Source organism: Dreissena polymorpha, chromosome 1, assembly GCF_020536995.1.
Source record: "Dreissena polymorpha isolate Duluth1 chromosome 1, UMN_Dpol_1.0, whole genome shotgun sequence".
NCBI classification, from domain to species: Eukaryota; Metazoa; Mollusca; class Bivalvia; order Myida; family Dreissenidae; genus Dreissena; species Dreissena polymorpha.
Window position 1 is genome coordinate 128,250 of NC_068355.1, and position 13,102 is coordinate 141,351.

The window sequence follows — 13,102 nt, forward strand, 5'->3', positions numbered from 1 at the left end:
ATTTCAGGAATGAATACATGTATAATTTCCAATACTTGTAAATCGATGTTTTAGGAAGCCTTCAAGTAATGTCTGTGGACTGATTGCTTGCATGTCTTAAAACAACTCTGATGTCATAAGGGAATCATAAGATAATGCTTTCTTGCAAAGTTTGTGACATTATAATGGGACAAAAAATCCACATGGTAAAATTGTTTTCCAAAAGAATGTTAACCTATCAAGTATTCTCATAGAAAAATATTAGTATTTCCTCTGTCGGGATTATTACTAAATTTCAGAGTTCAAAAGTAAGGATTGACTTATTGTATTCACTTATAAAAAACTAAATGAGATGATAAGCCAATATTACTTAAAATGCGTAAACTGCTATAATACTTTAAATAGGGTATCCGGCCGACTAAACTGCAATTAATGAATTATCCGCATTTCAATTGGTCTAATACAAGCGATTGGTTACTATAATCGATATTCCGCGTAATGTATGTTGAGTAAGTACACCACAGTATATATAATATACGCACCAAGCGCTTCCGTATATGAACAAAATTGCAAAGACAAGAATAATAATTGACTTTATTAACACAAACTGTCAGATATTTGTAATTCTAAAATTATATATATTATTTAGTGCTAATGTTAATATGATTGAACTTATATTTTGTACTGGATGATCGAGCAAATTATAAAAATAAAATTAATGTTTATGAATAGACAGCGAAATAAGTATTATTTTTCAAACATCGACACTTGATGTTTTTTATATAGTAACAAGTAAGTATGGATTTGAAGAATAATATTTTACATTACTGTTTGTTTTTTCCATCGAAACTTTCGTATGGCTATTGTTGGGTAGACCATAAATAGTTCAGATGTGGGTTCTAAAACAATTGGGCTTACACACTCTCTCCTGTGCGGGTTAATAACACTTACGGTATGCATCAGAAATCTGCATTATTGTTTTGTTGGCCAATACACAACAAATTGTAAGCACGCGGAACTGTCATCCTTTTTGCTCTAGAGTTTGTCCTTTCTGCCTGCTAAACATATTAGTTTAAATAAAGCCTGATGATTTTGTGTTCAAAGTTTACGTCCGAATATTCTTGAAAGATAAAAATAGTGTGTATAGTGTCTGAAGGATATCATTGTTGTAAGCAAAAATGTTACTATTACAGAGATTAAATGAAGTTAAAACCTTTCTACTATTGTTTTAATAGACATAAACATTTGTGCATCGTAAAATCTCACAAGTGTAACCTGTATTGGAGTGGGGCTTTAACTACATTTTAGCTCACCTGTCACGAAGTGACATGGTGAGCTTATGTGACCGTGTGATGTCCGGCGTCCGTTGTGCGTGCGTGTGTGCGTGCGTCCGTCAACAATTTGTTTGTGTAGACAGTTGAGGTCACAGTTTTCATCCAATCTTATGAAATTTGGTCAGAATTTTTATCTTGATAAAATCTGGGTTGGGATTGTATTTGGGTCATCTGGGATGAAAAACTAGGTCACTAGGTCAAAAACTAGATCACATAATATGTCAAAAAATAGAGAAACCTTGTTTAGACAATAGAGGTCGCAGTTTTCATCCAATCTTTATGAAATTTGGTCAGAATGTTTATCTTGATAAAATCTGGGTTGGGATTGTATATGGGTCATCTGGGGTCAAAAACTAGGTCACAAGGTCAAAAACTAGGTCAAATAATAGAAAAAAATTTGTGTGGACAGTAGAGGTAACAGTTTTCATCCAATCTTTATGAAATTTGGTCAGAATGTTTAACTTAATGAAATCTGGGTTCGGATTGTATTTGGGTCAAAAAAAGGTCACTAGGTCTAAAACTAGGTCAAATAATAGAAAAACCTTGTGTAGACAATAGAGGTCGCAGTGTTCATCCAATCTTTATGAAATTTGGTCAGAATGTTTATTTTGATGAAATCTGGGTTGGGATTGCATTTGGGTCATCTGAGGTCAAAAACTAGGTCACTATGTCAAATAATAGAAAAACCGTCAATAATTTATTTGTGTAGACAGTAGAGGTCACAGTTTTCATCCAATCTTTATGAAATTTGGTCAGAATGTTTATCTTGATGAAATCTGGGTTGGAATTGTAGTTGGGTCATCTGGGGTCAAAAACTAGCTCACTAGGTCAAATAATAGAAAAACCTTGTGTAGACAATAGAGGTCACAGTTTTCATCCAATCTTTATGAAATTTGGTCAGAATGTTCATCTTGATGAAATCTGGGTTGGGATTGTATTTGGGTCATATGGGGTCAAAAACTAGGTCACTAGGGCAAATAATAGAAAAACCTTGTGTAGACAATAGAGGTCACAGTTTTCATCCAATCTTATAAAATTTGATCGGAATGTTTATCTTGATGAAATCTGGGCTTGGATTGTATTTGGTTAGTCAGGTGAGCGATTAAGGGCCATCATGGTCCTCTTGTTTATCAGATTGATCGCTCAGATTCAGAGAAGTATTTTCCTACACAATAATCCGTTATGAATCCAGTCACCAGTAATTGGCAGATCTTATCATGCATACTATCACCAATCGAACAATCTGGTTATATAAAATATTATATTGACCAATATAATTGAATTTATTCAACAGTTGTGTATGTCTCAAACACGGTTTGCATTGAAATTCCATGAATATATCATTACCATTTTAAAGATGTAATCATTATTTAAAGAAAATTTATTGGTAAATATGTCATTATCAATAATCAATTGCAGTTTACTTTAATATACGATCCGATTTGCGTCCTTTTTTAACAGTTTGATCAAACATACAAATACGCTTTGAAACCCTAAGTAGTGCCCTTAATCAACGCCTTGTATAAGCGTGACGGTTTTCCCATTTGTGGGAACTAAATCCACTGACATTAAATGGTAAATTATAAATATCTTTAATTCGCATTTCCACTGAAAAATATATATTTCTTACTATGAAATACTATTTCCAAAAACAACATGATCGATCCGTCCCAAAAACATGTGGATAATTATTTGCTGATTTTTAAGGCAGATGACTTGCGCTAAAGACTTAAGAATGTTCATATCAGTTTGCTAAGACGTTTGGAAATTCGGATGATGCTGTGCAGTGATGAAACATGTGTAGCGAATTTGCCTGCCTTCGATCAGTTTGTTAGAGTAGAGTGTAACCATTGCTTTATACGGCATCGTCCTCTTACAGTTATTCGGATAAAATAGATCGGACGCTAGCATTTTCAATTTGGGTAATACACAATTTTTTATTCTGAAATTAATAAAACAATTTGCAGTAATGCCTTACAATATAACTTTTTACTGCATGACTATAATGGGTAACTCACTAATGAGAAGTAAATATTGTTAAATAGTATCTCATTGCTGTTTCATAAGGCTGAACTAAATTAGTTTTTACCCATGTTGTGGAATAGTTTCTTCTAGGGTATCAAGTGACTTGTCTGTATATAAGCAGTGGTTTCTCTGCATAAGGATGATTTCGAAGTTGGTTCTCAAGTCGTACACATTGAATATTATAAGGTAAATAACTGAAGCTTTCTGTCTACTGAGTAATTCCACATTGTGGTCAGAAAAGTGACAGAACTAGTTGTTAGCAAGGGCTCGTCTGCTGAGTAAACCTAGGTGGAAAAGCGACAGTCTATATCTAACGCTTACAGTTTAAGCTTTGACGTTCGTCTACGCAAATAGTCTCAGACCAGTTTCAGACTAGTCTCATCCGTAGTTTCAAACCAGTCTCATCCATAGTATCAGACTAGGCTCATAAATAGTATCAGACCACTTGCATCCATAGTTTTAGACTAGTATCATCCGTTGTCTCAAACCAAGTTCATCCATAGTTTCAGACCAGTTTCATCCATAGTTTCATCCATAGTTTCAGACCAGTTTCATCCATAGATTAAGACTAGTTTCATCCATAGTTTCAAACCAGTCTCATCCATAGTTTCAGACTAGTCCCATCCATAGTATCAGGCTAGGCTCATACATAGTCTCAGACCAGTCTCATCCATAGTTTCAAACCAGGCTCATCCATAGTTTCAGACTAGTCTCATCCATAGTATCAGGCTAGGCTTATACATAGTCTCAAACCAGCCTCATCCATAGTATCAGACTAGGCTCATCCAGGGCAACAGATAAGGATCGTTTTTACGACTTGTATTTGACAGAAAACGAATTGAAATAAAACATTCATCGTACAATATACGATTAAGAAATTGGAAAACGAATTGCAATCAATTCTTTGTCGTTTTATTTTACCGATTCCCTCCGTACTGTGTTTGATTTGAATAAGTATATTGTAACCTTTAATGCGGTCGTAATATTAGTGAAATGTTTATATGAGCACCGGTTCATAAAAATGTTTTTCCGTCGAAAAAAGTAAAGCGAAAATGTTGGCATCTACTTCTTAGCGCGGACGTTCTAAGAAAATTTCATTAGCAGCGTGCACGTCTTATATGTTTCAATTAGTAGCGCGAAACGAGTCATCGGGTAAAGACGTTGTAAAGAGAGTTTTATCGGAATTAATATCAAGTTTCAAGTTTTTTATTGGAAAATCGGCAAAACGCCTTTGACCATTTACAAACACATGAAACAAGTAAACACAATATGAAGAGAATAACAGGTTACTGTCCCATCGTTTTGTAATATAACAGGCGGAAGCTTAGAATAATATAACGGCGAGGCTTGCTGAGCCGTTATTTTATTCGTGCCGAGCCTGATATATTACAAAACGATGGGACAGTAACCTGTTTTTCTGTTTATCATACCACACTTTCCTAAAAATCTGCAAAACAATCTATTTTTGATATTTTAAATGTATGCTGATTTTTTTGATCCGGCTTTTACACGTTGACATACATGTAGCAACGGCGTTCTAAAAGACGACACGAATAATCACTTAGTTTAAACATCGTATTGTTTTCACTACGAATGGGGAGAGTACACCCGCTTTAATTATAAACGTCTTGAATTGGATATCAGGAATGGATTGCAACGACAAATTTAATCGAAGAACACACTTCACCGAATAGTTTGGAGACGCCATTTTGGAGATGTGTATTGAAATTGACATTTTATGATGGTGTCAACATTGACATAAGCGCGTTAAATCGTTTGTTTAAATAGTTGAGGATTAGCATAAAGTTATCATTCGTCTTGACTTTCTGTGCAACACTTACACTAGCGAGTGCAACGACTATATCGATATTTAAGACTTATTGCCCCATTATTGACGTCATTTAACTTCTGTAGTGCAGGCTGTGATGATTTTTAAAAAATAAACGTTTCTGCGGATTTATGACTTTAAACTAGAATAAAATATGTACGTTCTTGGTATCAAATTGTTTGTTTTGTTGAACCTGATTCATGTTGATAGAAATAGTTGACTTTATTGGAAATCCCACGTAACTCCAAACATTGACTGATATAAGAACTTCCTGTTGACCATGATATAAAAAATATATCAGGCAGATATCAATGCGTAGGATGATAAAGTCAAATATCACAGGTTGTGATAGGCAAGGCAAAACTCAGTGCAAAACAACGCGGCGATTCAGTGTCTGAAAAACAGTTAACCACGTGGAAAATTGAATCCCCCTGGCTTGTCTTGGATGGAGAGGGCTTTCAAATGCACCTTAAGTGTAACCGAACATCACAAAGCTCATCTCATCAAGAAATAAAGGTAAGTTTTTTATCAGCTTTAAAAGACTTTTTGACAAATCGATTTGAGGGAAAAAACTAATTGTTTCAAAAAGCTTGCAGTAAAAACTAATTGACATCAAATCTTATCTGTTCCCCTGGGCTCATCCATAGTCTCAAACCAGGCCCATCCATAGTCTCAGACCAGGCCCATCCATAGATTCAAACCAGGCTCATCCATAGGCTCAGACCAGGCCCATCCATAGATTCAAACCAGGCTCATCCATAGGCTCAGACCAGGCCCATCCATAGATTCAAACCAGGCCCATCCATAGTCTCAGACCAGGCCCATCCATAGTCTCTGACCAGGCTCATCCATAGGCTCAGACCAGGCCCATCCATAGTCTCAAACCAGTCTCATCCATAGTCTCAGACCAGGCCCATCCATAGTCTCAGACTAGGCGCGTCCGTTGTTCTTATTGATTAGTTTGTTATATTGACCCGGTTTTGTTGATTTCTACTGTGATTTATTTTATGCACCAATCATTGTTCCAAATCCTTTGTTTCTAATCACACTGGTAAAGCAGCCATTATATATCCTTAGCCAGCGCGAATTTTAGTCTGGTTAAAGTCACTTTGCACGTTACACATATAATGCCAGATAATAGCAATAGCAAAGAGCTTAACAAAAAGGTGGATGGATGGCCCAGATTCAATGAAAACTATAAATATTGAATTAGCTAGTGTTTGAGTGTGTAAAGAGATTTCTGTTCATATGTGGTAATCGTGAAAATGTAATTTAACTACGTTAGTCATATTATCTGTTGAATAATTCGTGTTATCGTTAGCTCGTATTATGAATATGCGAAAAATATGAAAATTAAAATAATATATATTTTTGTTTAGTCTATATGCTGGTAATAAAGTTGTTCGCTCGTTTATATTATTGATGTGTATGCAAAAATGACACGTTTTGAGGAAGATGTAAAAATAATATAATTGATATGCGATTATAAAAATCGATTTGAACGATTGCATAATTAATGTTAAGAAAATTCCTTCCCGGACAAAAATGAGTCAACACATGTAATGAAAGTAAACGACATTTATAGTATTTATTTGAAAAGAAATGTATTTCATGGTATCTGTTTTAAAAGTTTTTGCGAATACAATATGACCAATCAATCCTTTTCAATTTACTCCTGAACATTAGCAATATTTACAGTTGATGTATCAATATCATAATGTAATAAACAAATGTTATGTATACACTTGAGCAGTAGAAAATAGTCATTTAGTGTTTTTGTTGATCAATTGTGTTATGATATGCGTGCATATTCCAGTCTTTTAACTGTGAAAAATATGGTGTGTAACATTCATGTAACTTAAATGTAATATAATATCAATATTGTTATCGAGTTCGCTAGCTTTAACAATGAAATAACTTTATGTACGTAAAGTGCGCGAGCGTTTTTTAGTGTTTTCCAAACTGTTTTGATTATGTGTATTAAACATTTCTCATCATTGGCTTTGCTTCTGCCCATAATGACGAGGATGGCGAGGAATGAGATGCTTACGATGATTACGATAATGATGATAATGATGGTGATATGGTTATGATATGAGTATTATTCTGATTGATATTGCAATTATGATGATGATTATACTTACTGTTTATAACGCTATGATTTCCCCAAGAAAGCCCTCACGATTTATAAACATCGATGTTAAGCTTCTGTCAAAAATTGTTAAAACTACTTATCTGAGGCCATCTGGTACTTTTAATTACAATCCTACACAAAATATGAGCGTGTGCATTTCATAGTGTTTGAGGCCCCCTGCTGCAATTAATAATAAAGCGGTAGTCAAGCCACTTCAGTTGTATAAATTATGCCAGCAGGTCTCCAATAAATACATCGTGTACTATTATTTGCGTCAATCACCTTTAACTTAACGAGTGCAGATATCCGTAATAAAAACATAATGGGCAGGAGGATAAAGACCCTGAGTATTTCTGTAGGATAAAAGTATATTATGGAATGAAATACCATATACGTTTATATAAAAAGGCGTTTACTATCCACTATGAAACTCACCTACCATACATTAATCAATGCTTTTGAGGATTGTGACAAAAATAACCATAATATCCACATTAAAAGTGGATAGGGGTTTCAATAAATATTTCAAACGTAAGTACCTACATACCGTTGTATTTGTATCACATGCGCGTCACAACTTTCAAAAGGTTGAAATGCTTGCTGATATAGAAACATACCATTCATGATTTCATTTCCAACAGAATGGAAGGTCGTACTAGTTCTTTGGCATTAATTCAGCTGCTTGGTTTTCACAAATTTCCCTGGGCCTAAACGTACGGTAATGAACATCATTATTTATTTTATTGTAATGGTTTATGTCATCGCTGAAATTGGAAAATAATTAGTATAGTAGATTGATATTATTACACTGACAAATGTAAATGCACTTAGTAGTCCTCACTTTATTTTATTGCATACAATATATTACAATATGAGAACATTTCATCGCATGACATATAATGAAAGCTTTAACATAGTATGATGATTTTATAGACATGCATACTGCCACCGCATTTGAGTATTTATTTATTTTAATATTAGCATTAATGTAACGAGCCACACATGTGTACTTAGGAAAGTATCTATATCATCAATTTAATCAATGAAATGAAAGTTTCAGTCGCCACTGGACAAGGCAGTTTGCATAGTTTCAATGCTAAAATGACGAATGTTATTCAATTTAAATTCGGAATAAACATTTTCATGTATTGCTGGTACACTAATAAATAAATTGTATGATTTACCTTTATTAAAATTTAGTATTAAAATTAAATTTAAACGCTAAAATTATTTTAAAATACAATATTCATAGTAGTATTGATGCTGTAGTAAACACCGGTTATGTTGGAGTACTTGGTCATTTTAACACTAATTCTTACCATAAATATATACATGTATCTGCATGTTTAATATGATTTGTATTTTTTCAAATCAAAAACTAACTTGATTGATGTCTTACTTGATACATATGTGATGTGTGTTGTTGAACTCAGTGAAACTTCTCATGGAGAGTATGTTTAATGGTATCGCATTGAAAGTCAAGATGCATGATGCACGAATGATGTGAACGTCAATGGATAATTAAGTATCAAAGAACGAAGTAGCATAAAGGTTGACACACATTCTGCGGATGATGTTATATTATTATATATGCATATGTTGTTTATATCGAACAAGCATCAATGATTGTATTCCTGTTGCGAACAAATGACTATTTAGTTAATGGTTATGCTAAAACAGATCGTACTTTAATATTTGTTGGATGTGTTTTATACAACAACATGTAACATAATTCACTTATACATTCCAGTTGGCGAAGTATAATTAAGCAAGATCCATGTACGGATAAATCATACCTCAGATAGCGATCTGACATTTTTTTAACATCAAATGCCAAGTGCTGGAAAAATTGTCACCAACTTGTCTGCACGAATATGGATATTATTTCAATTGTATTTGCCTTATTATGGAAATCGTGTAATCATTGCAAACATTATGAGACAATACACGTTTTTCTTCCATGCGCGCACGAATATCTATGACATTCAACGTAAAAAGAAATAATTGTGCACTTGTGGGATTAGTTTTATGTTTGATGTCGATGTGTAAAATTCCGGTCAAACCAAAGCATTTTTATCAGGAACTTGACAAAGTGAATATCCACACGTTGATGTTATTATTTTACGATAGGTTTCTAATTCGTTTCATTTAATGAATATCATACATTTTTCCCAATGTAAAAACACAGTGTATTACTTAAGAGGCATACAACTAATATTTCTACAGGTATGAAGACAAATTTGTTAAACGCTGTTTATATTTAAAGGGGCCTTTTTACGTTTGGGTATATACAAAATAAAAAAAGTTGTTTCAGATTCGCAAATTTTCGTTTTAGTTATGATTTTTGTGAGGAAACAGAAATACTGAACATTTACCATGCGCTAAAATAGCCATTGTATGCATCTTTTGACGATTTTAAAACCCGATAATTATAAAGTGTTGCAATGCGAAACCAATTAATAATTTGGAGAGTTCTGTTGTTGTCGTTATATTTGTGAAACAACGAGGATTGGTTATATGAAGTTTAAAATACACCTGTCATTGTATCCGGCAGGATGGCCGAGTGGTCTAAGTGGTAGACTTTTTACTCCAGGACTCCATGGGTCAGTGGTTTGAGCCCTGCTGAGGGTTTACCTTTTTTTCTTTTTTTAATGTTATTCTTGATTTTTTACTGGAGCTTTTTATATCCAATATTAACATTTATAAATATAACGCACTTAATGACAATTTCCAAAACATGCCAAAATCTGTGAAAAAGTCCCCTTTAACATAATAGACAGCTTGTATCTTCCTTAAATAGACTACTAGCATACCAGTACAAATATCATAAACATACAGCTTAATCAAATCGAAATTAAAAGAATTTGTTAACAACACTCCATCTGTACTAATTAAAGTAAATGTTAGCATAGATGTTTGTTTTCTTTTTGACACAAATAAGAAAGAAAGTCGTTCAGAACGTGTGGTTATGTACGTCGCGTAGTCAATATACACGTGATAACACATGGAAGGAATAAGTAAGTACACCTCGTACAATGCGTACTGTAAAGAATATATTTTCATCCAAAATCAACATCTTAGAACATTTACATAGTTCACTGAATTTGTGTTTAATTAAAGATTTTTGCGATGTAATTTAACATTATGAACAGCCTGATAATTTCCTTTGATAGTATTTGGAATTGCATTTGTTTAAAGTTTCTTAAATTAACTGATATTTCATTGTAATTTCAATTATTAAAACAAATTGTTTTTATCATTCGTAACTATAATGATGGTCTTAATAATTTTGAGATTTTCATTAAAAAGAAATGAAACTATCACATTTAACAGTTTGTAAATTGAATCTAAAGAGACTTATGTTCTCACATCAATGAATACTAAATGGCAGGATATTTTCTAAGCACTTATCCATCAACAGAAAGAGTTGCTTACTAGATATTTAATAAGCATTCTATATGAATATTGAACTTGCATAATCAAGGTTAAATTTTTTTTATCTTTGTGCATTGCAGTTTAATTAATATTCTTTTAATTATTAAATACTGGAACTCTATTTTGTGTCTTGTTCAATAAATGTTTTATTATACTTACCTTAGTGCTTTTTTCGGACATTTCATAAAAACAAAACATTTGCAACATTTACATGCAGATGAAAATCAAAACGTCATTATAATAATTTGTAAATAGTGCTTTCCAAAATTACTTTATGACTGCTGATTACGTTCTATAGTTTCTTCATAGAAACAAACATATCATTAATATTTTAGAAGTACTACATCATTTGTGTATTCAAGTGATGCAATAGCAATAGGAAATAATTTAATTTGTGTTATTATAATATTAAAAGCGTATATTGGTATATGGTTTAACATTATTATCAAATTGTTCAGTCTTCGTCTTTTTAATTGATTACCATTTATAAGTTTTAAAACTTAGTTAGTATATTTTCCGATATTGATACGTGTTTTAAATCATAAAGAAACCTTGATCTTAAACTTTAAAAGAAGCTAGTAAAGTACTCGTAGAAGTATTTTTATCGACTGCGAGATCGCGGAAATATGCACTGCGGTTATTCAAGTAGCATTTGCTATTTGCATATTTCGACTGTGTTGTAAGAGTATAATTGTTGTACATTCAACCTAGAATGCTGAATACAAAATCACATTTAGACATTCGTTAAGATTCAGATCTATCAACCTTTTAACAATCAGCGATTTAATTTCAGTTGATAGACAACCAACAGCTGGAACAAAACACATATCAACACTGATAACAAAATTGATGTCTGATGTAAAATATGAAAACATTACAATTACACATTACATACATTCGAAATAATCAATTATCAAATTACAATGTTATTGAATAGTAAGTACAAATTTGTCAATTTCTCGATGATTATGATAATCACACGGCATTGACCTTCTCGTATGAACATGGCTCAGTTGCGAATTATTACGATCAGTGTATTCTTCAAATCACTGAAACTTTTTAAATGAATGTAAAAATAAGCTGCTGTTATACGATGATATCTATTCACACGACACACGAACACTAACATGGTGTTCGTGTGTCGTAAGAATAGATATATTCGCGGGAAACTAAAATGGAATTAATTGTGTCACACATAAATAAAAACGAGCATTTTGTATCTACAAAAAACTATGTAATCATACAACATCTAGCGTTGAAATTGTGGCTATTGCTAATAAGTTAAGCAACACTGATTGTTTGGGTGTTTACTTTATATTGCTAATAAGCTAAGCAACACTGATTGTTTGGGTGTTTACTTTATTTTACGAAATACTTTACGAAATTTTCGTTGATTTTGAGCGTTATAGAGACTTTAAGTACAAGACAATGGTTGGAGAGGTATCATTTTGCTGCTTTAAGTGTGGGTTTAGTTTTGCTCATTTTACTATTATAATATACATTTTTATCAAAATAAATATTTATATATATATATATATCTATTGCCTCCATTTTCTGAAGATGTACATGATACAAACAAACGATACAAACATAGCACAAATACAAAAGACAATCAATGTAAATAATTAGAGATTAAGTCAAATACAAAATTAGTTTCCAAGAATGACATTAGAAGTCACAAGGGTGTACTTTATTTCTCAGTTCTTTGAACGCGTCATATTTATACCCTAAACGGCGTCCAATGCACTTCACTAATAAAGAAAGCGAAATTTGGAAGTGCCAGGTTTAGGGTTCGACGAAATGCGTGGAGTTCTCTTGATGACTAACCCGAGAGTACCGATTGTAGAAAATTCGCGCAGTTAATCAAAAACTCTGGGTAGAGTTCTATAGGCATCAAGTCTGCTATGATGTCATCGATCATACCCATAAGGTACAACACCAGTGTTGCAGGCTCTACGTTTTTCAAGTGTTCGTGCAGTGGTGCGCTTAGTGGCCGAACGGTTTCTATGAACGTTTGTAGACGAGTCGGCGAGTCGGTAAAGGGGCACTCAAAAAGGGCGTGTACCACTTCGATGTGCATATGCTGGTGTGTGCACTTTGAGCATAGGACGGGTTGTTCAGGAGGTTTTTTGCAGCATAACCGAGACAGGAACTTCATGAGTGATAAGCTGTCTGGGCGGATCTTCGCGACTCTCCATGTGGTAGCCGGTTCCAGGCTCTTGTGTATTTCTTTGTTGTTCGAGCCTCATACGCCAGTGACTGGTTTCGTGTTGGCGCACTGCTTTTTTGCAGACAGATTTCCATTTCTCTTTGACGGGAATAAGCTGTTGGTCTTAAAGGTCGTTAAGTAGTCTTCAAGGTTGTATT